Source organism: Lepisma saccharinum, chromosome 18 (assembly GCF_977018435.1).
Source record: "Lepisma saccharinum chromosome 18, izLepSacc3.1, whole genome shotgun sequence".
Lineage (NCBI taxonomy): Eukaryota > Metazoa > Arthropoda > Insecta > Zygentoma > Lepismatidae > Lepisma > Lepisma saccharinum.
Window position 1 is genome coordinate 17,428,414 of NC_139246.1, and position 27,413 is coordinate 17,455,826.

General features: G+C 37.3%; 1 protein-coding gene across 2 annotated transcripts in view; it reads left to right on the forward strand.

Annotated features, from left to right (window-relative positions):
• The window catches only part of LOC146002426 (TLC domain-containing protein 3A), an 88,847-nt gene that overhangs the window by 14,381 nt on the left and 47,053 nt on the right, over positions 1-27,413 (forward strand). The window contains exon 1 of one of the 2 annotated variants that reach the window (XM_083140250.1): positions 19,661-19,776. The exons of the other annotated variant lie outside the window; for it this stretch is intronic. The gene's annotated coding sequence lies outside the window, so the exon portion shown is untranslated. Of the gene's footprint in view, positions 1-19,660; positions 19,777-27,413 lie in introns of those variants that run through there. 2 annotated transcript variants of the gene reach the window in all.

The following is a 27,413-nucleotide window of genomic DNA, read 5'->3' on the forward strand; positions in this document are numbered from 1 at the left end:
ATGATTTAAAAGAGAAAAGTTGTTTTATACCTCAGTTGCAATAATGTTCAATACACTGGCGTACGCAGGATTTTTTTTTTCGGGATGGGCTGGAATAGTAAATGCAGATAGCACATGGCTTCGTTTTGGAGGGCAGGATGCATAATAAAATATTTCGTATTTTTGGGGCTTTTCAGTCTATTAAAATTGTATTCAAAGACAAAAATGGTAATCGGGACTCACTTTAAAAGAGGTTTTGCATTTACGCATTTTGATTTTTTAAAGTTCTTAACGGATTTTTATTTGAAAATTCTGATTTTCTCAAAATTTCGGTACGGGCTGTAACCCCATCAGCCACCCCTCTACGTACGCCAGTGTTCAATGAACATGTATTTTTTTGTGTGAACAATGAGAATTAACTAAAGAAAGTTATTGGTTCGTTGTAAGCGGCTAATGTATAGACAAAGGCTAGGCGGACAAGAATACAGTCACCAGTCCGCCTTCCCATTGTTTACCGCAGCACGTTTGAATATGTCTCTTTAAAATGTCTCACCTTGTTGACTAGACAATTATTCAAACGACAATAAGGTTAACTATTGTAAAATGTTTTGTTGGTAAAAACAGAGAGACAATCCAGATGTGAATTATCAGGGACATTTATGCGGGGAAGAAGCCGGAAAAATTCAAACCAATTCCGCCATTCCGGGAATCGAACCCGGATCTCCCGCGTGATTGTCAGACTCCACCGACCAGAACACCGCAGCTCCTTGGATGAGTTCCATACTTTGATTTTTTCAATTTATTTTAATATATTTTCTTGTTTTTATGGATTGTCTTCACACTTAAAATGTCTCACCTCGTTAACCAATTATTTCGTAACAAGGAAACAAAAAAATGCTCCCAGAATTTGATAAAAATCGAATGACTAGAAAGTAATTTCGTTCAATTGCTTTCATAAATACTATATTTATGTGGATCTCTACTACTCAATAGTAGTAGTGGTATTGGTAGTATTATTAGTAGTAATTCAGCTAAATAAATAATTGTAAGTTAATTAATTATGAGTATTATTATTTAATTAAAGTATAATAAGACAATGGTAATGTGTATTTGGAGAAAGTTTTAGAAATAACCCCCCTTCATAAAATCCTGCGTACGCTACTGATGCGAGCAGTGGCGTATGCTGGTTCTAACGAGTGGGTAATCTCCGACCCTTGATCTTCAAACTCCAAACGTTTCTGTCAGGATCCATATCGGATTTATGAATATTGTGTGGGGAATGTTTGTCTTTTGCGACCACCATCAATTAATTCTCGTTATTGCAGTTTAATATACGTGTAGAATTTCAAATAATAAAACATGACAGTATTATAAAGCTATAAAAAAACAGGCTGTGAAATATAAAATGAATGACGTGCATAGTGAAATGAAAGCCCTCAATATTACTTTAAGTGCAAAATTCAACTTACTCCTTGCAGCTTAACAATGGAAGTTATGTGGCTTTTTGATATTTCATGTTTGTCACAAGCGTTGCAAAGATTGTTTAGATTACAGTATCCGCCAAGCGTCCATACATTCTTTTCAACCCCGAAGAGTAATCACGCCCAACAAAAAGTTTATTAACACTTGTACTTTCTGTCAACCTTGGTGTTTTGTCATAATTTGCTTGCGAAAAATGCCTCACATATTCCCAATTTTTGTCTTTGTATATTGAAATAAGTTGAAGCGATGCCACTGGCTTGCCTACCTGTATTAACAATTTGCAACTTCTCATAAAAAGATAATGTTTCAAAAGGTTTCACCAGCAAATCTTCTATCACATCCATTATCCTTTAACACAGCACTATCACGACAAACACTAACACCTAAATAAATAATAAAAACCAAGCACAGCACAAAGCCAACGACCACACGCATTCAGTTTCACGCACCAAACTTCTGTTGTTGTGTTCCTGGCTCAGAATGAAATTCCCTATGAATGATAAAACAATTCCCTTTCCGAGCTCGAAATTCCCTGCGATGACAGTTCGAATCGTTGCAGGCCCGAGCCAGAATTTTATTTCGGGGTGGGGGGTGGAGATGGAGGGTATTCATCCCTTATTAGTAGCCGCCACATAAAGTTGAAAAAGTGGGGGTAGAAGCCCTGAAGATGAATCTCAGATTATTACAACGTAGTATGAAATGTGTTTAATCCTGCCAATGAAGTAAAATTAATTACCACTATACTTGAATTGTTGTTTTAAGTCCACTTTATGCACAGTAAGGTTAATCGGGCCTGGACCTACAGTTTAAAGTGGGATCCGAACCACTATGAGCCTCCACCGGGTATCGAACCCAGGACCCCTTGATTACAAGGCGAAGACGCTACCACTGCGCCATCGGGGAGGCTCATAATACCACTATACACTTTTTAAATTAGATGTATGTAGGATTTCGGGGAAGGGGGGTTTCAGCCCCCGAGTTCTCTACCTGGCTACGTGCCTCATGTGTTTTGTTCCTTATATGTTTAATTCGTTCATCTTCATCACTATTAATCTGAAGAGGCGGAATAGCAACTTAAATTAACTAATATATATATAATTTATTTCTGAAATCTTTTCCTTTAACCCTAGAACACTACCGTGTTCCAATATTACAGTATTACTACCGCTACGTAAATTTTACGTACATGAAGAAATCTATTTTTAAAACAACCTCTACATCATGAAAACAAATTTCTATTCATTGTGAACATTATTTTGTTTATTTTTCCTTATATTGGAATGTTATTCTTCATTTTAAAATGTATAAGCATGGTTTTATTAAACATAGAATATTTTAAGAGAAGGTCTTGCTTGACAAGCCCGTTCGTACATTAAGAATGAAGGCGAAAAGTTCGAACAATGAAAAGCAAACAATAATAATATTCATAACGCTGTAAATAAGGAACAAATGTAATTTTAAAGTCTTACAAGAAAATAGTGCATGCTTCTAAACTTTTGTTTTCAAAATCTAACTATCCAAATCGAATTTACAAATGTCAAAATTACGTGGAAGATACTTCTCGTTTTACACAGCTACGTAAAATTGGCGTACAGTGCACAACATACAAACGAAATCAAGACGATCAGCGCTTGCACCCTCCTTACCACAGTGCTGCCTTATGTTCGTCAGACAACTTGAGGCACTGCTAGGCAAAGGGGTGAGTGGGTGCGAGGTGGGAGGTAGGGGAGGGATTTGAGCGCAAAGCATACGTAAATTTTACGTACGGTAGTGTTCCACAAATTGGCTTCCCACAGGAGCAGTACGTAGTTGTCATCCTCCTTTTATTGTAGTTGCAGAAACTGCAATACTTTCTGTTCCCTTGTGATGTGGCTGCTACTGTACTTGTCTCTTCCTTCCCCAGTACCTTCAAAATTAACTTTCTTAACTCCTGTGACAGTCCCGTATTTATTAGCCTTTGCTCCTGCCAGATCTTGGTCAAGTTCTCATGGAGGTGAAGCATGAACTGAATTCGTGAGAATTGTCTCTTTTCTGAGTTGCCCTGATTGTTGTAGAAGTTGTGAGTGTCAATAATGTATCCATTGATCGCTGCGATGTTGTTCATATTATAGAAAAATGAGATATAATAGAAAAATTCACGCAAATCTTACGTGAAAACAAATGGCGTTATTACTACATGCACGTCAAAATTACGTGCAAGATTTTTCTTCTGTTACTATCGCTACGTATTATTGACGTACAGAGTCTCACATAACGCACAAACTAAAGACCGCTAAAGACGTTCACTGCTTCCGCCCTCCTTACCACAGTGCTGCCACCTGACAGAATGCTCGAGGAATACCATAGGCGGAGGGGTAGGTGGGTGCGATGTGGGAGGTAGGGGAGGGAATTGAGCGCGAAGCATACGTACATTTTACGTACGGTAGTGTTCTAGGGTTAAAAAATATTCAGTTCCGTGAAAGAAGTACTCTCGCTGCTTTTGAAGATTAGAGAGAAGAAACAATCGCTATTTTTGTAAATACAAGAATGGGGAGAGTCACCATATAGGTGCTTTAATTGCTTAAGCTTTGAATTTTAATTTATTTTGCTTCATCTTCAATATTTAAGCTTTTTCCTTTTGATAAATTTACGTTCAAGTAACAGAAATCAGCAAGACAGAAGCAAATGTAAAGTGAAAATTAGCGTAGAATTGGTTTGCCCATGATATTCATATTTTCCTGTTCTTCGCACCCTACCGGGTATGTTTTCCCTATTTCCCTTACAGAAGGCAATTTGTGAACCCAAAATTCCCGTTCCTGAGAAATGTCCCTGCCATAAACAACACAGCTTCTATGTTTAGCGACGACACAAAAGCCTTCGGGAGGGAATTGTGGAGGAGGGTTGTAGGAGGTCTCAACGGTCGCCAGCGGAGGGAAAGGTAAAGGCTCTGGGGGTTGAGACCGGTGGACTCTCATCAGAAGGAGGTTACCCTGGCCAAGCAATCACCGCGCCTGAGAAGCAGTATTTCCTCCCCCTCTTTTCTCTCTCCTCGCCAAGCATTGTAAAGGATGAGATTCCCCAACGTCATTCCAACGGCTGGAGAAAGGTTCCCGGACATTCAGCGGCAAACGGTTGGAAGCATTCGCGCGCTGGAAGTAAAGAAATGTATGCATGGAAATTATTTGGAAGAATATTGCGAAGAAATGTATATTTTTTTTAAAAAAAGAAATATAAGCGGGTCATCTGCGATTACCTAGATGACCCAGAGTATACGCCGCTGGATGCGAGTTGCATCGAGACGGGCAGTTTTATTTTGTTTTTGTTATTGCACACTTCTATGTAAAGATTTCGTATTTTTTATATGCGTTACTTCTTTAGTAAATAGCAGAACTTCAGGTTGCATAGGAATTTTTTTTTTCACCCAACTCACACAAATTGAACACACAGTACTGGTCTGTGAGAAGAGACACGCACAGACAAAGAACTGTTTATCAACAAAATGTTAGGAAAGGAAGCAAGTCGAATCCAATTTCTATTTAAATGGACTCAAGTCTGATCTTGCCTTTGTATAACAAAACAATAATAATAAAGTTCCTGGAAAGATATGAAATCTTACTTTGCCCCTCCCCCAGAGAAAAAATCCTTCGGGCGCCCTTTCATACATGTTTAATGTTTTCCATATTTTCAACATCGCACCCCCTCAGCACTGCCAGACGTCCTCTTTTTCAGGCCCTAAAAATGGGCCGGGCGGGGTTTTAGGAAAATGAGGAAATGTCCTTTTTTTGGTATAGATAACTGTTTCAATTTCAAGATTCTTTTTTTTTTTTTTTGTATAATTGTTGTTATTGTTTCCGTGTTCAAATTCAAAGTAAGGAAATACAACACACTCAGTTGCAAGCACAAATACAAGAAACTCCTCTTCCAACCAGGGCCGTAGTCAGGAATTCTTTGCAGGGGTGGGCAAAGTCAATCCTAGAGGGGGCAAATTTTAAATATATTGTGTCACATTGGCAGATATAGCAGGGTACACAGAGGCATTTGCCCCGTCCCCAAAAGAGATAAGTAAAAAAAAAAACAAAAAAAAAACTTCGAGCAGCATCAAATAGCAATATTTCGATGATGACCTTTCCAGATTGCTAAAGAATATAAAGTTTAACATAAATAGGCTAATAGGGACTGTATCTACTTGATATTTACAGGTCGATAATGTTAAAAGACGATTAATATGTACCAACAGCTTTGGACCTCTCTGCAGAACTGATTAAGGGAGCCCTTTATAAATCATGCTTCATAATGATTCCCTCTAGTTTCCAGTAGGCAAGATTTTTACGTACAAAGGAATCTAACGAGAATCCAACACCATTGTGTTGTGTTATGCAAGGAAAATCGAATTAATTAAATAATAATGGTTGCATATTATCTACACTTGATGAATTGTGTAAAAATTTGTAATACATTTTTTTGTACTTGCTAAAACATGAAAACATGGGTCACTTAGTCCACCACGGAATCTATTTCCTTCAAAGGGGAGTCTCTTGCATCACTACAGACAATTTTTGTCTACTAGTTACGTTAACCATTTTGCAAAATATTGTGTGAATTGTATTACATTATAGTTGAAATACATGTTTTGAAACCTGACAAACAAATAAGAATCCCTTGATTGATCAATGAGTTCTTGGATTACAATGTCATCATTAATATTTCATATTAATTTACATATAGATCGTTTGACTCCCAGGGCCGACTCGTGCCGCCCCATATGGCTCTGGACTTTGACTATAAGAATAGAAGGAAATGCGAGCGAAGCGAGCAAGAAAATTTTACGAAATGTATTTTTTTATTTGTATAAAATTTGAAATCGATGGGGGGGGGTGCAATTGTCCCTCTGTCCCCCTTGCAAGTGCCCTTTGCCGTCTGGAAGAAAAATGCAAGAAACACGTAAAAACTAATTCCATCATGACTACCCAATTGTCCTGCTATTCTTAGATTCTCCTAGTCTTGTTATTTTACTTCAATGTTTGCTTCCCCTAGAATAGATTTCCGTCCAAGGTCGGGGGGGGGGGCAATGCCCCCTGTGGTTGAGGCACTGTTTATGAGTGTATCTTCATCAATTTCACGTCATCACTCATTGTTGCGATTAGCTACGTGGCAGAAAAGCAAAGAAAAGTAACAAAAATCAAATATCCACTCCCTCCTCTCTCTACCATATGAATCACTATTACCAAAAGGTAGACTTGGGAAACAAAAATTTAAGCAGTTCCAAGTTCATAGCAACACATCCAAGAAAATCATCCAAACACATTAGGCACCTTTAATGCAAGACTACTCAAAATGTCACAACTGTTCTAGATACTGAAAATTGCGAAATCATTTCCCGAAGTTTGAATCTGGAAGTGAATTTCCCCCCCAATCCTGATACGACATTATACGGAATCCCATACACCCTAATAATCATTGATTGATTTGGTGTTTTAAGTCCACTTTATGCACAGTAAGGCTAATCGGGACTGGACCTACAGTTTAAAGTGGGATCCGAACCACTATGTGCCTCCACCGGATATCGAACCCGGGACCCCTTGATTACAAGGCGACGACCCTACCACTGTGCCATTGGGGAGGCCTATATACACCCTAATAAATCTCAAAATCAATAAGTGTGTTTGTTATGTTGCTAGAGTAACACATGATATAATTGTAAGGATTAGTGCGAATTCTAGGTAGGAATGTGTTCTGCATTTTTCACAGGGGGGGGGGGGCAAGGCAGGCTCTCAGGGGGGCAGTTGCCCCCCCTGCCACCCTCTAGCTACGGGCCTGCTTCCAACAAAGAAAAATCGTTTGACGTTTGCGGCTCTTCTGTTGTCGCCGCCGCGCCGCGTAGTACTTCCTGAAGCAGGCGACTGCCGCTACGCATCCTGATAAATGGCCTTGACATATCCTATTGTTTCAAACTCAGCTGCGTCTTTTTTCGCCCAAGGGTCGAATGTACACCCTTTTAGCACTGGTGTTGTTTGTGAACATCATGTTTAATTTTTTTTCTGGATTTTATTTGCATGTGAGAAAAAAATCAAGTCTGTGGTAAAAAGAAAGTAGCTTTTGTCTTGATTTTGTGCGACAAAACATACTATTTGTTTAGGGTTGTGTCCATTGTTGAATATGCACTACCACATGGACCTGTATTGTGTGGCATTGTTTGGCTTTAAATTGAGTTGTGTGTTATGAAATTATATATTCTTATGAAACAATGAACTGCTTTATTATAAAACTTTTGTTATTGTATGATTTGTTCATCTCGTGCAACGTTGCCAAAGTTACTGTTGTTCACAAACAACATTGGGCCATAGTGGTCGTATTTCTGAAAGGTTTTGTACAGCGTATAGTTTTCACAGATAGCGATGTATCCAGTGATTTATCCACACACCCCCAACAACCTCCCAAATTTTGATGAACACCCCCCTGTAGGGGGGTGTAAATATGGATTTTTATATGAACAATAGAATGACAATACTTCAACATAAAGAAACCATTTGTAGCTAGTCACAAACCTACCGAAGTGTCCTGACCAAGACCGCCCCCAGGATTTTTTCTCAGTGGGGGGCAGATGGTGATGCTTTACCCCTTTTCAAGATATCTCGGGGGGGGGGGCAAGTATGTTATAGGGGTTATTCCATGTCAAATCAACCGTCTGAAGCTTGACATCTCAAAAATTGATATCTTTTGGTGCACTGGTAGTACCAGTAAAGTTGACGAAAACTGCCAAATTTCAGATTTTTTCGACTCTAGTTTTTGGGTTATTGACTTTCAAAAAATAAAATATCCAAAAATCTAACAACATTTTGAAATATTTTAACAGCTGTAGATCAAAAACTATTTGACATAGAGAGCTCAAATTGGTGTCATTCTCTTCTGCTTTTAATGAGCGTTAATTTAAAATGACTGTGGTGTTTGAATTTTGCATTTTTTTTAAACACTCGGGAGTTTTTTGAAAATCTCAAAAAACATTTTTTTTAAATATGTTTTGAAGACATCAATTGACTATTTCTGTGCAAAATTTCATGATGGGACGGCAATGGGTTCCTATAGGAATTATTTTATTTTGTACTGTAATGTGAGCGAAATTTTGTTGACTTCCATGTTAAAACCAAAACTTCAACTTGATGTTGAAGTCTTCATATTTGTCTATTTTATAATTTTTGGACTGTGTGCTCAGAGGTTTAAGAGCAACCTTATGTGTGATACGTGATTTCATTTATGGGACCTGTAACAAACTTTCAATGCACACGATCACCAGCTGTGTATCATATGGGACTCGAAAGTGCCCCGGAGAGAGGTTGGTCTGATGCTCAAATTAGGCAATGCTGCCACACAGCAACTTTTGTCCTGCTCTTTCTTTGCTTTTTCCATATGTGGCACCAGTGCAATTCTGCACAGCCACCTATTTTCATAGCGTGTGTTTAATATGATGCCAAATCTTCAGTGCAATTTTTGACCAAATATTATGGTCTGGTGTAACTCTTCCTATCACCACTTGGGAGGAATTTTTCTCTGCCCTCTGACGATTAAAGACACAGCGACTTTTGTCCCGCTCTCGCATTGCTTTTCCCATATGTGGCGGCACCAGTGCAATTCTGCACAGCCACCTATTTTCAGAGCTTGTGTTTAATATGATGCCAATCTACTGTGACCAAATATTATGGTCTGGTGTAACTCTTTCTATCACCACTCAGAGGTATTTTTCTCTGCCCTCTGACAATTAAAGCCGAGGTGAAGAACTCCTTAATAAGCTTAACGCCTAAGGATAAAAACTGTGCACAAATTACACTGCAGGAACTTCTGCCACCTGCCTAATTCCATGGCCATGCATTTTGTTGGTAGTTCCCCTTGTGAAGTTTTTCCAATTGTTGGTTTGTTTCTAATGAAAACTGTCATGTTCTGCTGTGTGCCACAGATACATGTGCAAATATCTCCAATGCACTGATCAATATTTCTAGATAACTTGGCAAAATTTTGGCAGTCTCTCAGGGTCACTGAGTGCACGTCCAACTATATCTTTGTCCTCCCGGCACCAAAAGATGGGGTTAATGAAAATAACTTTATAGACAATATAGACAAAAAACCAATACCACTAGCTTGCTGCAAGAGGGACACTGAAAGGAACTTTACACAAGGGGTAGGGATTAATGTTCATCCTAGTGTGTGAAGGGGTCATCATTAGGGAACGGAACTTTATGTGCTAAAAAACTCAGAAATATTTATTTTTTATGTGTCATAAATGTTGAAAATATGTGATAAAAACAGGAAAATATGTGACAAAAATGAAAAACATTTGGTAACAAAAACAAAATATTACATGCATTTTAAACACCTAAAATCAGTTTCTAAATGCTTACCTCTTAGCGAGCTATTTTTTGGAAGAGTTGCAGTGAATCACCATAGTTTTCTCCAAATTCTCCATTGTAAATCTGTGGCGATTATCTCTAAACAGCATCTTATATTGTGAGAAAGATCGCTCCACGTCACAAGAAACAATTCTTGCATATTTGAAGCACGAAATGTCACTAACGCTGAAGTTTTCCAAAGCTTCTTCTTCCTCTACTTCACCTTCCAAAACACGTGCAATTTGGCACAAAGTTTGAAAACCTTGGTTTTTCCCAAAAATTTCCGTACATTTAGACATTAGCACTTGTGAGTTAGATCCAGTGAGTTCTTCCAGTTTCGTTTCTACTATACGGACTTCACCCACGGAAGCTGCCAAAGTGTTCGCGGACGATTCAAGCTTTCGTATGGAATTAGAGAGAAAGGATAGGTTTGTTGAGATGTATGTCAATTCGACTTTTAAGGAGGGATCCTTCAACAGTTCTTGCAGAATTTCTATAGACGATGCGTCTTCTTTGTCGAGATCGTTTACAACAGATACAAAATTTTCAAAGTTCTGGGCATAATATACAGCTGCATCCAACCAAGTGCCCCACCGCGTAACTACAGGTGTAGGGGGAAGGGGAACCTCAGGACATTTTTGTTTAAAAATGTCTATTCTTCTAGGCGACTTGATAAAAACTTTCTTCCCATTTGAAACCAGTTTATCGACGTTGGGATAAAGAGCTCTTATCTTTTCACATATTCTATGCAACGCATCAGCCACACATGTAACGTGCACCATTTTGGGGTAGCTAACGGCAAGGCCTACTGCAGCTTTTTTCATGTAAGCTGCAGCATCTGTCACTAGGAGAAGAACATTGTCAAATTTTATGCCTTCCGGCCACAATAGCTGCATTGCTTCGTTAAAAAGCCTTGCTATCGTTACATGTGTAGCCCCAGCTAGCTCTCTACAAACTAGCAAATAATTTATCGTTGAGACATTTACGTCTTTATGTAGCACTCCCACAATCACATTTCCCACTTTTCTACCGGTGGAGTCTGTAGTTTCGTCAATACATACCCAAATATTTTGATTCGCACATTGTGAGCGAATATGTTGTAAGGTTTGCTCGTAACACCTGTGCAGATACGTTTTTCGCAACGTTGATTCGTCAGGCGGTTCGAAGTTCGTATATTTCGAGAGAAAGTTTCGTAAATCAGGGTTCTTTAATTTGAACAGTGGAATATCTGCGGACACAAAAGCTCTGCACAAGTTCATTGAAAACGCGGACAATTTCGACGGTTCCCCAGAAGTAGATGGAGTTTGTTGCCCGATAAGTGCCTGTCTGCCGCTCAAACGTGAAGAAGCAACAACATGCTTGTTGCTACCTAAATGCTGCGTAATTTGCGAACGTTGGTCAGCTGCGATAGATTTACCACACGGTTGGCAAAATAACACTTTGCCATCAGTTGAAAACACATCCTTATATTCTTTACAGAACTGTTGCAAACGAGATGAAACACTTGCCTTAACTTTTGGCATATCGTACGAGAAAACACCTACTGCTGCACAAGCACCGAATCAGAACATGACAAAAGCAGAAACACTCTCGAAGCTCTGCATTACGTTGTGCGTTTGCCTCATCTGGGTAATATTTTCCCCCAGTAGGATCGTAGACGAGGCGCCAAAAGTCTGCCAGCGAGCTTGTTCAAAGACAAAACAAACCTAGCACTCTCGATATGAAAGAGGTGCGGATAATAAACATTTTTCCTTGGAGGATTTCGAGGTAGCTGAAGTCAATGAGCGATTTTATGTATGTAAAATAAAAATTCGCAAAATATGTATTTACATACGGAAAACTGGAAAATATGTGTTTTTATGTAAAATAAAATTATCTGAGTTGACATATAAGGCTATGATCAGAATTTTGGCAAAAATGAGGGTCTCTGTCTTATCGCAGAAAAAACATTTATTTACCTAAACTTCCGTTCCCTAGTCATCATAAAGGCATCTGCACCATCCGTGAGAAAGACTGCCACTTAACGAGATGGTATTCTTGTTCGAAAAAGGAGAAATTATTTCCACAATTTTGTAATTGGAATGGGAAATTTTCCTCCAATTGGTACCAAAATTCAAGACTTCCACATCCAAAAAGTTCAATCAATGAATCGCCTACTGGACACCCAGAAAATATTCATACTTTTGGTTTCAGAGAGCCTTAGAAAACTTGAATGTTATATGTTGCTACAAAAGCACTGGTCATAATACAATAGGCCTTGGAAAGTAAAAAAATAAATTTTAGAAAATTTGGTGAATTCACAAGGAGGTAAACATCATGAATGGTCACAATAGCTCATAGGAGGAGAAAATGTAATTTAGATATTTCCATCTCTGTGTGTTAAGGTAGGTAATACTGTGTCTGGACCTGGAGGTCTTGACCCTTGTCACACTACCATATGGGATGCCAGGGTTCGTTTCCCAAAGTGGATGATCTCAGGGGATATTTTGCTACCGAAAGCAGCTTGGAGGTTCACCCATCCTCTCATTAATGGGATCAAAATGATATGATCCATATTTTTGTGACGTCACCACTTTTGTGTAATTATATGTAAATTACACCTTGTTTGTAATGTATCTCTCTTGTTTAATATTTATTGTAGTTCATGTTCCATTTTGAGTAATTCAATGTAATTTATATATTGAGAAATACTTTGTGTAGATTTTGTATGGAAACTTATGTAGATGTCGCTTTTGTTTGTAGCATATTTTTGAAATTAGCAAGTGTTTAATCTGTGATCGTGATACTGTCTGATACTTGTTTCAAGTACATAAGTGAGAATTTCGCTTATAAAAACATTCGCCGTAGATCGTCAACAGAATTTAATCTCAGAAGAACTGGTCGGTGTTATACATACATCTTGGTGTGGTAGCGCAAGCTAGGCCTATGCGATGATAGGTACGCCGATAGCCATGCATTGATGCCATGTATAAGACTACAATTCTACGTTAGCTAATAAAGTCGGCCCAAAGACTAATTCAAAATAAAGGGCTCCGAGCAAATATTGGCTCGGTTATTATTACATACCTCTTGGTTTGGTAGTTCTGGGTGCAAGCTAGGCCTATGCCAACAACCATGCATTTGGGCTAGACACAGATAAGGCCAAATTCTCACATTCGTTCGAAGTATATTTGCATTATAATTGTAATAAATACTAACTCCTTTCATTTTGTCTACAGAAGTAATGTTTTCTTTTATTTCTGTGCTGTGAAATATTGCCACTGCCTAACACTACCCCTGTACCTGCGAGGAGTCTGTGTACTTCAGCAAGTCTCATCATTCACCACTGAGCATTATTAACTTATTATTAGTACATATAATACAACAAATGAATACCTCGTTAATAATAATGATATACTAAAACGTATCAAAATATGCGTTGGTCCATATCTCCACACCTATGTATTACAAGTACTTCATCAGGATAGTCCTAAACCAGGTACGATGAATTAATTTTTTGAAAGCATCCATTAATTTTGTCCAAGGTAAAAAACATGCATAAATGCAAAACAAATCAACTCCATACTGTTAACACATATACAAATGTGCATGTAATCCATACATAACCTCTGTCACTCTGACCAAAAGTAAATAATGTTGATGGCTTTTTTTTTTACAATACTATTCATATTAATATGAATGATATGGGGAGAACTTACTGTAATGTCTTCTGAATATTCCAACACTGTCCGGGAATGCCTTCGATACTGGGAAGAAAATAATGAAGACCAAGGCAACTACAATGAAATGGATGCTCTCTATACATCTGCATGCATGTGTGTGTGAAAATCAGGGCTATATTTTTTTTCTCAACAAATAAAATGTGCAAAGCATATCCACCATTCAGAATGTAAATACTCTATCTCCAAATTGTAAACAATTCAAGATATTTTGGTTGGGTCTATTTAGGATGCAATTCTTTCATCTCGTGCTAATGTCTGATGCCTACATACAACCAACATTTAAAGTGTTTTTGGTTCATCTATAAAATTTGGAAGCTGCCACGAGAATGCAAAATTCAACATCCAACGAAACCTGACAACAATTTTCCTCAAACGACCACAAGTGCCATCCGAGTATGAGATACACCACTTGCATTCTAACCTGTGACTTGTGGGAGCTGCTTAGAAATAGTTGTGGACTTCGGTTCTTGTGTTTGTTGTTGACAAACAATTTTTTTGGATAATAGTGGAGTCAAAATACTTGATTGATTAAATTTATTTATTTTACAATGGTACTGAATGACAAAAATTATAACGAAATTGTTTCTCTCCATTACAGAACTCATTTCCAAAATGCAGTGGTCTACCTCATAGAAATCAAAGTTAGTCTTGCTTGCAATTGTTCTATCTGAAATTTCAATAATTAATTACAGCATAAATACCTAATCAAACAAAGACTTCTTTTTACAGACTTCAATATATCAGCCTTTGCAATGATACAAACTTTAAGACACAAGAGCCAATAAATATATCACATCAAAGTTTAAAGCAAAGGTCTCCTGATAAAAATGAAAAATAAACATAGAAGATTTACATTCTAAGTGAATGATATGTCAAGAAAACTTATTTTCTATGAACGAATGAAAAGGATATATCTGTTTTTCTAGTTAGATAATAAACCCTGAACTAACTTGGTTTCGAAAAATCATATTTAAGATATTTGAGAAACTTCAGATTATTTTATGAACGAATGAAATGGATATATCTGTTTTTCTAGTTAGATTATAAACCCTGAACTAACTTGGTTTCGAAAAATCATATTTAAGATATTTGAGAAACTTCAGATTATTTTACGGATTCCAGGGCCTACTCTATCGTTATAGTTGTCACACCATTCTCCAAAATACGTATTACATTTTGTTGCTGAATAAAAATAGGTTTAGATTAACAAAAATGTGTATGAACTATGGATCAAAAATGCTCTAGTCAAATACCATTCAATTTAAAAGTGTTTTAAACACATGTATACATTTGTGGAAAAGTAAACAAGGCTGATTGTTATATTTTATGTTTCTTTTTTGCTGGTTTTGTCTAATGGTGATAAGATGAAAGTGATGAAAAAAAAAAAGCACGCACGCGTGATGTGATTTCCCAACACTTTCACTTTTGGCACTTACAACATTTACCACTTTCAGTCCGCAATTGTTGATGGATTGAAGTACCTTGAAATCTTCTTTACGAGGGTCACTATTTATATTTTGAGCCTAACAATGAAAAAACAGGAATTTTTCATTGAAAACTGCTTTATTGTTTTTCGAAGTATTCTCCTTTATGGTCAATACACTTTTGCATTCGTTCGAACCATTTGTCAAAGCAGTTTTTCCAATCTTCTTGAGACACCTCCATAATATGGTTTTTGACCGCATCAACGGCGTCTTCCGCCGACCAAAAATCGTTGTCCACGCAATTTATTCTTGACATTCGGGAACAAGAAGAAGTCATTGGGTGCCAAATCAGGACTGTATGGTGGATGACCCATCAATTCGATTTTTTGATTGTTCATAAAGTCTGTTGTTAGACGAGATGTGTGACAGCTGGCATTGTCTTGATGAAGAATGATCCGACGGCGTTTGTTTGTTTTCCGTATTTGACCGAAGACCTCTGGCAAACAAATTGTTGTGTACCATTCAGAGTTGACCGTTCTACGCTCCTCTAAAGGCACAGTTGCCACATGACCAGTTTTCCCGAAAAAACAGGCGACCATTTGTTTCGATGTGCTTCGAGAGCGAACAACTTTTGTTGGATTGGGTTCATCGCTCTGTAGTAAATAAAAAGACTTTTCAATTCAATTCAATTCAATCTTGAAACACCCATACAGTCGAATGCTGTTTACGTTCCGGCTCATATGCATATATCCATGATTCGTCACCTGTTACAATCTTATAGACGTCTTTTGAAGCACCACGATTGTATTTATTGAGCATTTGTTTGCACCAATTGACGCGAGCGTCTTTTTGAGTTTTTGTCAAATTGTGTGGGATCCAACGAGAACATACCTTTCTCACAGCTAAATGATCATGTAATATTTTATATATGCTGGTGGAACTAATGCCTATGGTTGCCTCAATCTCACAGTATGTCACATGATGATCTTGCAGTATTAGGTTTTGCACAGCATCAATGTTTTCTTGAACAACAACTGATTTTGGACGACCTTCGCGAATCTCGTCGGTGAGCGAATGGCGGCCACGATTAAATTCGTTATACCAGCGTTTCACAGTGGCAAAGGATAGGGCTTCATCGCCAAATGTGGAAGTAAGTTGATCGACGCACTCTTGTCTTGATAATCCACGTCGAAAATCGTAAAAAATCATCGCACGAAAATGTTCACGAGTTAATTCCATTTTATTGTTGTCGCGCAATCTCCAAGGCAACATAAACAACATAAATGAAGCTATTGACAAAACATTTGAAGTACGTTATGGTCAATAATGCCAGACGATTCGGTGGAAACGTCAAATCGCGCCTAACTTCAATCAGTGTTGCCAAGGCTCAAAATATAAATAGTGACCCTCGTACAAAGCAATCAATTCTTTGCTAAATATCAATCATGATTACGAAATATGGTAAATGTCTGTTATATCGGAGACACATTTCTATCGGATATTTTTAAATGGTTTGTACTTACCAATTGTGTATTGCGGAACATAGTTGAAGGTGCCATTATGCTTTTTACACGAAAATAACTGTGATTTTTCATATTACGAGTAATTCTTTTGGGTCCTTTCTTCCGTTGCGGAACATACAATATGGCACACACAGCTGTGGATCATCGCACGTCGTGCTTGTGTTTTGTCGATTTGGAGTGGGTATGCAGTGTTTCAACCTTCTTTAAGTAATCACAAACCATTGACGGATAGCCCCAAAAACCATTCACGATAGCCCCACAAACCATTGACGGATAGCCCCACGAACCATTTCCGGTTAGGTTAGGTAAGGTAAGCATAATTAAAAAAAAAAAAATCTGGTAAAAAAAAAAAGGCATGTTTGGAAACAACGGCATAATGTTGTCATCTTGCTCAAAATGCAAGTTTAACATATGAAAAGTGCTTATTTCTTGTTGTGCAGCATTCTACGGTGAGAAAATACCTCCACGAACTTTCAAAGGTACTAGTTTACTATCCTTCGGACACATTTATTTATTATTACAGAAGAAACTACTTACCGTAATAAGTTCCTGTAGCATTGTCGAACATCGGGAAGGTGTTTTGTCTGATGTGGGAATGTTTCATAGCTGAAATTCATGTTGTTCGTTGACAATTAATTCTCCGACAGAGAATAGCTAGCCCCACGAAACATTGGCACATGGTTAGGTTAGTTCTGTTAGGTTAGGAAACATAGTTCAAATTTCATCAAAACAACGTTGATACACCTTCAGGAATGTTCCGCGAAGCAGATATGTAAGTACGAATGTCAAAAATTGACGAAACGAAAAAATTAGAGGTGTCCGAAGGATAGTAAATTGTTACCCAGACATTTAACCGAAATATACTTCTGTCTAAAAAATATGCCACTTTAGTCTCATAATTTCCATGCAATTTATGTCTACCTTTTAAACAGATTCCTAAGAAGTGATGCGTGAAAGAGAATGCTGTACATAATTTTTCTAGTAAATAAGATTGTTTAAATTCTAGGAATAGGTAAAATTTAAAATAGCACATCTCCTTCAAAACAATTTTGTAAAGTAAGTTATAGTGTAGTTTACATTGTCTACATGAACAGTAAATAGAAAGTAAGCCAACGTAATATACATGTACAGTCACGGACACGGAACGACTTTACAATACCGGACCACTCTCCAATTTCTATGAAATTTCGCCTACTCACTAATTGTGAACTCCTAATCACGAATCTGCATGTAATAATTGGCGGTCAAGTATGGAAATCAAGAAAAAAAACGAAATAAACTATGTTTTCTTAACGTAACGTAACCCTACCATAAGAACAATAGCTCCATGGAAGATGCCATTTTCCCAACATGAAGAAATCAACAGGCAAGACAAGGTATAGTTCTCCTAGCTAAAATATTAATTTTTCTTTGTATTTATGCTAATGGAACCTAACCTAACCTCGTAGGCATTCCTCGTCTGACGTCAGCAATATTGTTGTGCGTAAAGGAAGACCATTAACGAATTGCAAAAGAAAGATGGTTCCGAATTGCTGTGTATGAACAATCACCTTGGTAAATCGCAAGGTTATTTTACAAGTTCTACACGTAAATGTACAATTTTAACAAGTGACCGCCAAATATGAACTACAGATACGTCATCAGGACCCCGAAATTAGTAAGTAGGCAAAATTTTATAGAAATTGGAGTGTGGTCCGGTATTGTAAACTCATGCCAACTTATAGTTTACAACACATCACCTGAAAGTGTCATGTTTTTGACTACAAGAAATGGGGTAGAATGGATGTTTCAAAATATAAGACAATAAATTACTTAAAAAGCATATCATTCTGATTCCTTTTCAATACAAAATAAATAGGTAGTACATTTTCTGTAATCATATATTAGGCATACAAACCTCGAGTCAGCCTTAAATATGAAATTCATGTGGATCATGCACATAAGCAATTAACAGCATTTTGGTGAAGTTCACTTATAAAATGCATCTTCCAATGTTTTTTCCACCATGCACAAAATAGCATAAAGGAATTCCAAACTGTTATTTATGGTTTGGACTGAAAGAACTCTGGTACTTTTCTTTCCAGATATTTTAACCAAGAACCACTTCATTAGTTTCCTAATAATACAAGTTGAATGCAAATTTGAAAATCCACTGCGCTGTATTATTAGTTACTGCACTATACATATTCGACATACGTGGCACTTCACTTTGTTACACGTAGTAGAACGTAATAAATAAGAAAAAATGAAACTAAGATAACGCCAACGACATAACACAACACTCGTCGATCATTGCGTCCAGATCCTACCATTTTCTTCATTCTTCCGAAGCTACCAGATAGAAAGCCAGTTCCTGCTTCAAATTCTGAACCCAACCCATCCAGCAACAAGTTATGTTCCTTCGCCTCACTTTCAATGTCAAACGCTAGAGATTTAAGCCTTGTAACTTTATGGGAAAGATTTTCGGCCATAAACCGATTTTTTGAATCCAAAAGTTCTTCACCGTCTCCCATTTTTCTTACCTCGATAACCTCAACTGGTCTATTCAGCAGCTCAGCTGATCGGACATATATGAAAATATTCTGTCACTGTATGACGTAACCGTCATCTCTTGTTCTGCATAAAAGTTGCATGGTATTAATATTTATATTAGATTGGGAAAGTCACAATTTGGTCTTCTCTCGATTATACATATATTCCAAATTCATAAACAATTCAGAAAGCATATACGTAAACTTGTTGTGATAGGTAGCTGACGTCATCCGTCACCGTCACCACTACTGCACGACATGTTGAAATATTGTACATTCTTTCCAATCGGAGTATAAACTACGGCCACAGTGCGGATCCCGAAAAACTCGGCACCGGCATGGGAAGGAGAAATTTTCCGTCTCCAAACCTTCCAGACTTTTTTGGACCTCTAACGGTTGGGAAATTAGACATTACCGTGTTTAAAAGTGGTTAATCTCGATATTTTCTGCATTTTAAGTGTATGAAAGTTCTTGAAAATTGCCAGTTTTGAATCCCAAACGCAAAACTAATCACTCGATGAAGAAATTGTGTAGAATTTGAAATTTTCATGATGTCTGGAGAAATCTCGACCGTTTCTTATCCCACACAACTTTAATCCTGGATAAATCCTGAACAACAACGTCAATCTCACTTGTATGGTTGGTAGCTGTAACACGGATTGGATTGTTTTGCGGCAACTCTGAATGAAATTAGTCTGTGATCATGACGGAGGTGGAGTGGAGGATATTATGGCTCTGAAAATATTGAAGTGATGCCGGTAAATGTATTTTCATTTACTTATTTAATAATTATACAATTATCTTGCACGGACTTGCAATATAAACTTAAATTTATCGCACATGATTGCTTATCGGTGGTATGAGTGAAGAACACTGTATTTTAATGAATACTAATATGGATAGGTTAATGTCAAGTTCCTTAAATGAAGTGTAAGTCCAGTTTATCCTGATGTAGACTAATCGAGACTGGACCTACAGTTTAAATTGGTATCCGAACCGCAGTACAATTTGCATCCACCGGGATTGGAACTATGGACCCCTTGATTACAAGGCGACGATGACATTACCACCACTGAGGATGCCGAAATTCCTAATATCAATATAGGGACTTATTCGCGGATAAGATAATTATCAAACAACACTTTCTTCCCAACTGTATGCCCTAGAAGCTTGCCTGAATTTGGAGCGAATTTACAATACCGGAAGTATCTCCAATTTGTTTGAAATTCGGTATACTCACTAATTTTGGCGTCCTAATCACGAATCTGTAGTTGAAATTTGGCGGTCACGTCTAGAAATTGCAAAATAAGACGAAATAAGTGGGTCCGTCAACGGAGTAAACACCCTTGATTTATGAAGAATACAACTATTTTTGCAATGATTAGCATTTCAAAACTATGTTTATGATGGCCCTTAATTTTTACTATGCTTGCGTAACCTAACCTTACTGTGAGTGGTTTGTGGGGCAAACATTTTTTCCACCTTATGCAAGACTCCATTTTCTCAAATGCAAATCAACGCTCCATACAACGGATAGTGAACTTCACTTGTTCACATCATCAAACATGGCTACCATAATATTGTATCGACAATTATAACGTTAATATGTTCACGTAATTTCACAATTTCTGGAAGTGACTGCCAATTTTTAACTGCAGATTCTTGATTACGAGGCCGAAATTAGTGAGTATGCGTAATTTCAAAGCAATCGGAGATACTTCCGCTATTGTAAATTTATACCCTGAATTTAACTGAATATTGTTACACTGTATTGTAACAGAGGAGTGGAATGGACTATATCAATTGGAATTGTATTGTATGGACGTATAAACAAAGAATCATAGGAGTATATGGAAGGGAAAACTTGTTCTTCAGAAAATACAGTAAGTAATCACTGTCTCTGTAGAACCGGTATGGGTAACACTTCCGTATAGTGGAAACGGATTTCTTACTTTTTACAGAAGAAATTACTTACTCAAATCATTTTCTGTAGCATTGTTGAAGTTCGGGAATGGGTCATTCCATGCCAAATCAACAAAGTCCACAACCCGACCATCACAGAATTTTCTGAAACTCTACTATTTGGTAGTCTTCATGAAGATATGAAGTCCTGAGAAATTGTGGCTTCCTGTGTGGCGTAGTTATGGAGTTTTGGGGGCTTGAAAATACAAAAAATTGTCGATTTTTAGTCTGCACCCAAGACTTTCATGGATAATTGCTCTTACCCTAATTGACGTACAGAGCTGGTTGTAGTCTTGTTTGAAAGGACATGAAATTAGCTTTCCAACGGTGTATCACATCACTATATTTAGAATAAAATCTTTTCAAGGTCATCCACTTTTGACTTTGGACCTTGAACTTTTGAAGATGCATATCTGGGATTTCCTTGGAACTGAAATATATATTGTTAACACAAGGTTAAACTGTAACATAACTGAATTTGAAATTGGGACGATTATGGGATAATTAAATAAAAACAATTAAATTAGTATCAGTGTATTATTTTCAGCTGGTCATTTCTAGTGGTAGTTTGCAACACTGTTGTTATTTACATTTAATAATAATATGATTATCTACAGTAGTGAAAAATGGACAAGAATGTTTGTTTCCTGAGAAATAACTTACATGCACCATAGTTCACAGGTTGTTCTTCAGTATTCATTCATTCAGTCCATGCATGGCAAGCTGGCTTTTGTCCGTTGTTAAAGTGTACGTTCTTCTTGTAGCAGTGGAAGTGTCCACTTTTGTTAGAACATTGCACGTTGGGACCCAACAAATGTCCAGTTGGACCAAATGGGGACATAAAAATGATCCTAATGGTCCATGAGATTGAAGAAAGTTAATTTGTAAATCACCGGTGTCTTCAAACACTTTCTGAACACATACTAGCCATCAGTTGTTATTATATACACAAGTAAAATATCCAGTAATATCTGTAAATGCTAAGGCATTTGAACATATAATGAAACGATGTTGTATAAATTCATCACATGCAGAAAAACGTTTCATATGTATGACATCTTTTATAAAAGGAAGTACCGCATGAACCTTTGGGATTCCTGGAATGGAAATCTGTCACACAACATAAAAAAATCATCCTCATGGTAGGCAACATTGATGAAATTTTTGCGATGTTTGTAGTGTGCTGCTGCTCCATCAGAAAAGTAAAATATCTTGGCCCAGTTGTCAGAACCAAATTTATCCTTCAAAAATGTAATAAGTACTTTCTGGAGTAAGTGAACTAATGCTGTATCATGCTATCTGATATGGTAACAAAATTTTCAGTTATGACTGTCAAAGAATTGAAATTTCCATAATAATAATAAAAATAATAAATAGTGAATGGATGTATTGTTGTTGCATGACCATTATTCCAGTGAAAACCTTGTGAGGCATCTTGCAACACACAGGCATAATTTTTTACAGAATCACAAAGTACAATGTAGTGCCTATCAAGAACTGCTTCTTTTAAATGCTTGAGAAATTAAGCTTGTTGGCATGAAAGAATTTCCGATCAGGTGCGCATTTTTTCGACTAGAATTTCTATGAATTCTGCAGACTTCATTGATGTTTCAGGTTTTGATCTGTCTGTGGATATCCGCTGTTTGTTCCTGCTTTGGTGTTAATTTCCAGGTGATACTTATTAATTTCAAAATGTGGACTGTCAAGGTTTGCACGGATCTCAAAATCTTCAAGGCTTTCTAATCTGGATGATGCCATGATGCTGGTGATCAAGGTATCTTATTTCAAACAAGACTCCTGCACACATTCTTCACTTTCTAGTTGTAGAAGTATTGCACATTAGCAAGTCTGCAATACAATAGTGCAGTGTTGCAAACTCCCACTAGAAATGACCGGCTGAAAAAATACACCGATACTAATTAAATTGTTTTTATTTAATTATTCCATAATCGTCCCAACTTCAAATTCAGTTATGTTATAGTTTAACCTTGTGTTAACAATATATTTCAGTTCCAAGGAAATCCCAGATATGCATCTTCAAAAGTTCAAGGTCCAAAGTCAAAAGTGGATGACCTTGAAAAGATTTTATTCTAAATATAGTGATGTGATACACCGTTGGAAAGCTTATTTCATGTCCTTTCAAACAAGACTACAACCAGCTTTGTACGTCAATTAGGGTAAGAGCAATTATCCATGAAAGTCTTGGGCGCAGACTAAAAGTCGACAATTTTTTGTATTTTCAAGCCCCCAAAACTCCATAACTACGCCACACAGGAAGCTACAATTTCTCAGGATTTCATATCTTCATGAAGACTACCAAATAGTAGAGTTTCAGAAAAATTGGATATGGTCGGGTCAGAAATGACACTTTTTTTTGTTGATTTTGCATGGAATGACCCAAATGTATTTTTTATCCTTTTGAACGCCAATTCATGTTTTGTTATGGGAAAATATGTCTCCGACACGGAATTGCTGTTGCTGCCATTTGCTTTCTGCCCGTGAACACGATGTTCCGTGTGTTACATGACGTAACCCGCAATAAGTGTTTCAAACCACACTGTGTTTTTGCAAGAAGATGACGTGTCTAGGATGCGTAGTGAAGTTATTGCCAGGTGTCGAAGATGAGGTGGAATTTGTAATTGAACATGCAATCGTTAAAAAGGAAGTGGAATGTCTGAAATGTGGCAGTGCATGTAAACTGCACATTGGACCAGATGGGAAGTGGATCGAGAGGAAATTTTTTTAACTATGTTTGCCTAACCTAACGTAACCTAATCTTACCGTGAATGGTTCGTGGCAAGTAGGAAGTTTTACATTCACAAGGTTGGAAACACTGCATAGAGACTTAAAATTGACAAAACAGAATCACGACGTGCAATGAACCATATTGTGTTTACAGAACCGAAGAAAGGAAGGACAGTAAGTACTTGTAAAGTAAAGAAATACACATTATTATCGTTACAAATTCATTATTACACCTAAAGAAATGTTCCGCAATGCACAATAGTACGTTACCAATGGAAAAAGGTACGAAAGAAATAATTTTTACGTGTTTCCACTATACGGAAGTGGTATCCCGGTATGTCTTAACAGACAATTAAAAATTGAACCACATAAAATATGCTTGTGCACCATGATAAATTCAAAATTAAACAATCGGAAATTATTGTGAAAGTAAATTCGAAGCTTCAAAAAAGTAATTAGGGTGGCTCAAGTTCCAAGTGTATAATTCCGAATTTATCGTCATGCAGAGGCTTTTTTGACATGATTGATTTCTAATTATGTCTTTTAACATACACTTCAGAGTCATAATGATTACTTACTGCATATTTTCGGAAGAACGATTTTTACCTTAAATATATCCCTGTATGATTCTTTGTTTCCGAGCATCATCTTGGATTGAGACTGCTGCTGCTATCTACTTCATGTGTGTGTAGTGCAAAGGAGTATTTTTTCGTTGAATGCAATAGTTATGTTAGCCAGGTGAGGTTTTGGGCTCTTAGCATTGTAACAATGTCCCTAAATGCATTAACCTTTAAACAACGGAGCATGTTCATGGGAACTACGGATATATTTTCAGTAGGAAATTTAAAGTCCACTTGCAATTAAATAAAAATTTATATTATACCTCGCTTTGTTCAGTACACATTGGGCTATAAGCCTGCAGTAGAAAAAACTTTTATTTTCACGAAATTTGAAATTCATCAAACCCCCACGCAGGCAAGTCCGGGACGTGAAGATACAAAGAGGTATCTGCATATTGTCCCATTACCATGGGAAAAAGAAAGTGCATTTATTGTTGATACTTTCAGAGAAAAATATATTTTCCAATGTAGAATACCCGAACACTTTTCCATCGAGAAATTCAAATTTGCTGGAGTAATGGGTAACGATTAGATAAACCGGAAACACATTTCTTGAAATTTACAGGAGAAAAGACGAGAAAGTACTTACGGAATTTAGTTCTTGTGGACTTTCTGAAGCTGGGGAAAGTGTTTTTTCGAATCGTGCAACTTATTCTGCCTGTAAATAAGGTATTTTTCGACATTCATGTATCTCCGTTGCACGATAGCTCGTGCCACCATTATCGTCGACTACGTGAATCAAATCTTCCGTGCGTTCGATTACGTAACCCCCTGTCAGAGTAGCAACCACGTGGTAGTTTTACAAGATGACGTGTGAGCGGGATTTTTTTTTTTTCCAATTTAATTTTCTGTGTTTGCCTAACCTAACCTTCCGTGAATGGTTTGTGGATTAATAACAATCATTTTTCGGTTAATAAGTGTTAGTGTAACAACCACGCGGTAGTTTTACAAGATGACGTGTGAGCGTTTTTTTTTCCAATTCAATTTTCTATGTTTGCCTAACCTAACTGAACCCAACCTAACCTTCCATGAATGGTTTGTGGATCAATTTTATCTTAAAAGCCTTTTGTGAATAGTTTGTGTGGCATTTATCAGTTCATAAGTTTGGAAACTGCACATCAGCTGACGATAGACAACGTGACTCAAGATTTGCCCGCCGAATTAGCAACGACCAATAAATAATTATAATGTTAAAAATAACGCTTTTTTCATGGAAAAAAAAGTGATCCAAAGTTTAAAAAACGTTCCGCTATGCATATGAGGTAAGTAGAAATGAATTTTATTTGAAAATAAACGAGTTAAATGTGTCTCCGGCATATCTAACTGGTACCGAGTAATGCCCCTCCATGTAGTGGTTCTGGGGTTCACAGTCTCTGATAAATGAGTACCTGGGTAGTAACTGGTAAAAATGTGGTGCTGTCCCTTTGTTGAACACAGACACATCATATGCACTACAGGTCACTACACAAGTTGAAGCTTGAATGATTCAGCAGCTACGCCAACACTTTGTTCCTGTCTCAACAAACAACACAGCCTTTTCCTTCAGTGACGTCAATAAACACGTGATGGAAGTGTAATGACCCTGAGTGGGCCATTACTCCTTGTCGTTCCCCTTTAGGTTGGACCTCTTTTCTATCCATTGCTTCTAGCCTGGGACTCCTAGCGATGTTTTCCAGTTACTGGCCAGTAAAGAACTGAGGCAGAATTAGGCTTGGCAACTTTAAAGAATAAAATTCCAGGAGATTTCGTTACAACCTTCAAACTTTTACGTTAAAATGTTCTGGAAGATTAATGCCCTGAATATGAGTTGTTATCTGTTTGTGGTCTTGGTACTGTGAATACATGCTACGAACTAAATCTGCATAATGAAGCAAAATTGGGTGGAGGGAAATAAATAAGTCTTGAGGTTTCGTTGTTTGGTATGTAATAACAAATTATTTAACTCACCAAATGCATACCAAAAAAAAACAGAAAAAAAGGATAAAAAATATAATACTAAAACTTGATGCATACAAAAAAAACAGAAAAAAAGGATAAAAAATATAATACTAAAACTTGCCATTCTCAAAAATAAGAAAGTTTGTCTGGAGACCTGGAGAGTGAATTTGATTCCAGGAGACTCCCAACCATTCTGAGAGGGTGGGCAAGCCTAGGCACAATGCCTATGCTTATGCTAACATTGAACCCAAGTGACACTGGAGAGTGGTGCTTCGCCGAACTACTTCCTGCTATGTAAGAAAATATGCACATGGGCAAGAACTCTACAGAGAATTGACAACGAATTTAGTAATAATGTGTGTTCATACAGCATATATTGATACACTAGTAGTTTAAGTGTATCATCAGCAAATATGCTGTATAAAGGAACAAACTTGCTGGAGTACTAAGTGAGGTGAGTGTACCCGAAAACAGCCTGTGGTACAACTACATGTACTTGAATTGCACTATGCACATGAGAACATGTCCAATAATAACATAGAACACAATCTTGTGCTTACCGAATACAACATACAATAAAATACATGTTTACAATAACATAATGACAACTTGGATATGGACTGATGGGACCTACTTCACGTGTGAAAAATTTTGTTTTTCAGAAAGTTAGATGGGGCAGATTTGGGGTCTCTAGCATTAAATTAGCGTCCCTAATTGCTTTCAAAGGTTAGGTGACTCAAGCACGATGCCTCATTGGGCCTAGCATGAATTCATGGCAGTAGTATGTTCCCAATATGACAGCAAACAAGGGATGGTTGCTCACTACGAAGTGAAGATGCTTGCATAAGCTATTTGGTAGCCAAGGCTGTACTCTGCTACAAAGTGGAAATGCATGGTTTATGAAGATTACGTTGTGTATGAATGTCTCTTGCTTGGCGTTATGAGTAAATTACCTCTGTTACCTTAACCTGAGGCAGTGCAGCCTGAATGCTTCATAGCCACACAGGACATTGCCTACCATTTCATAAATACTAAATAGTAAGGAGTGCTGCATTTGATAGCATTATCATTTGCACATGCATCCAACAGATTTTTATGACTAAAATACTATGAAAGTACTCAGGGATTGG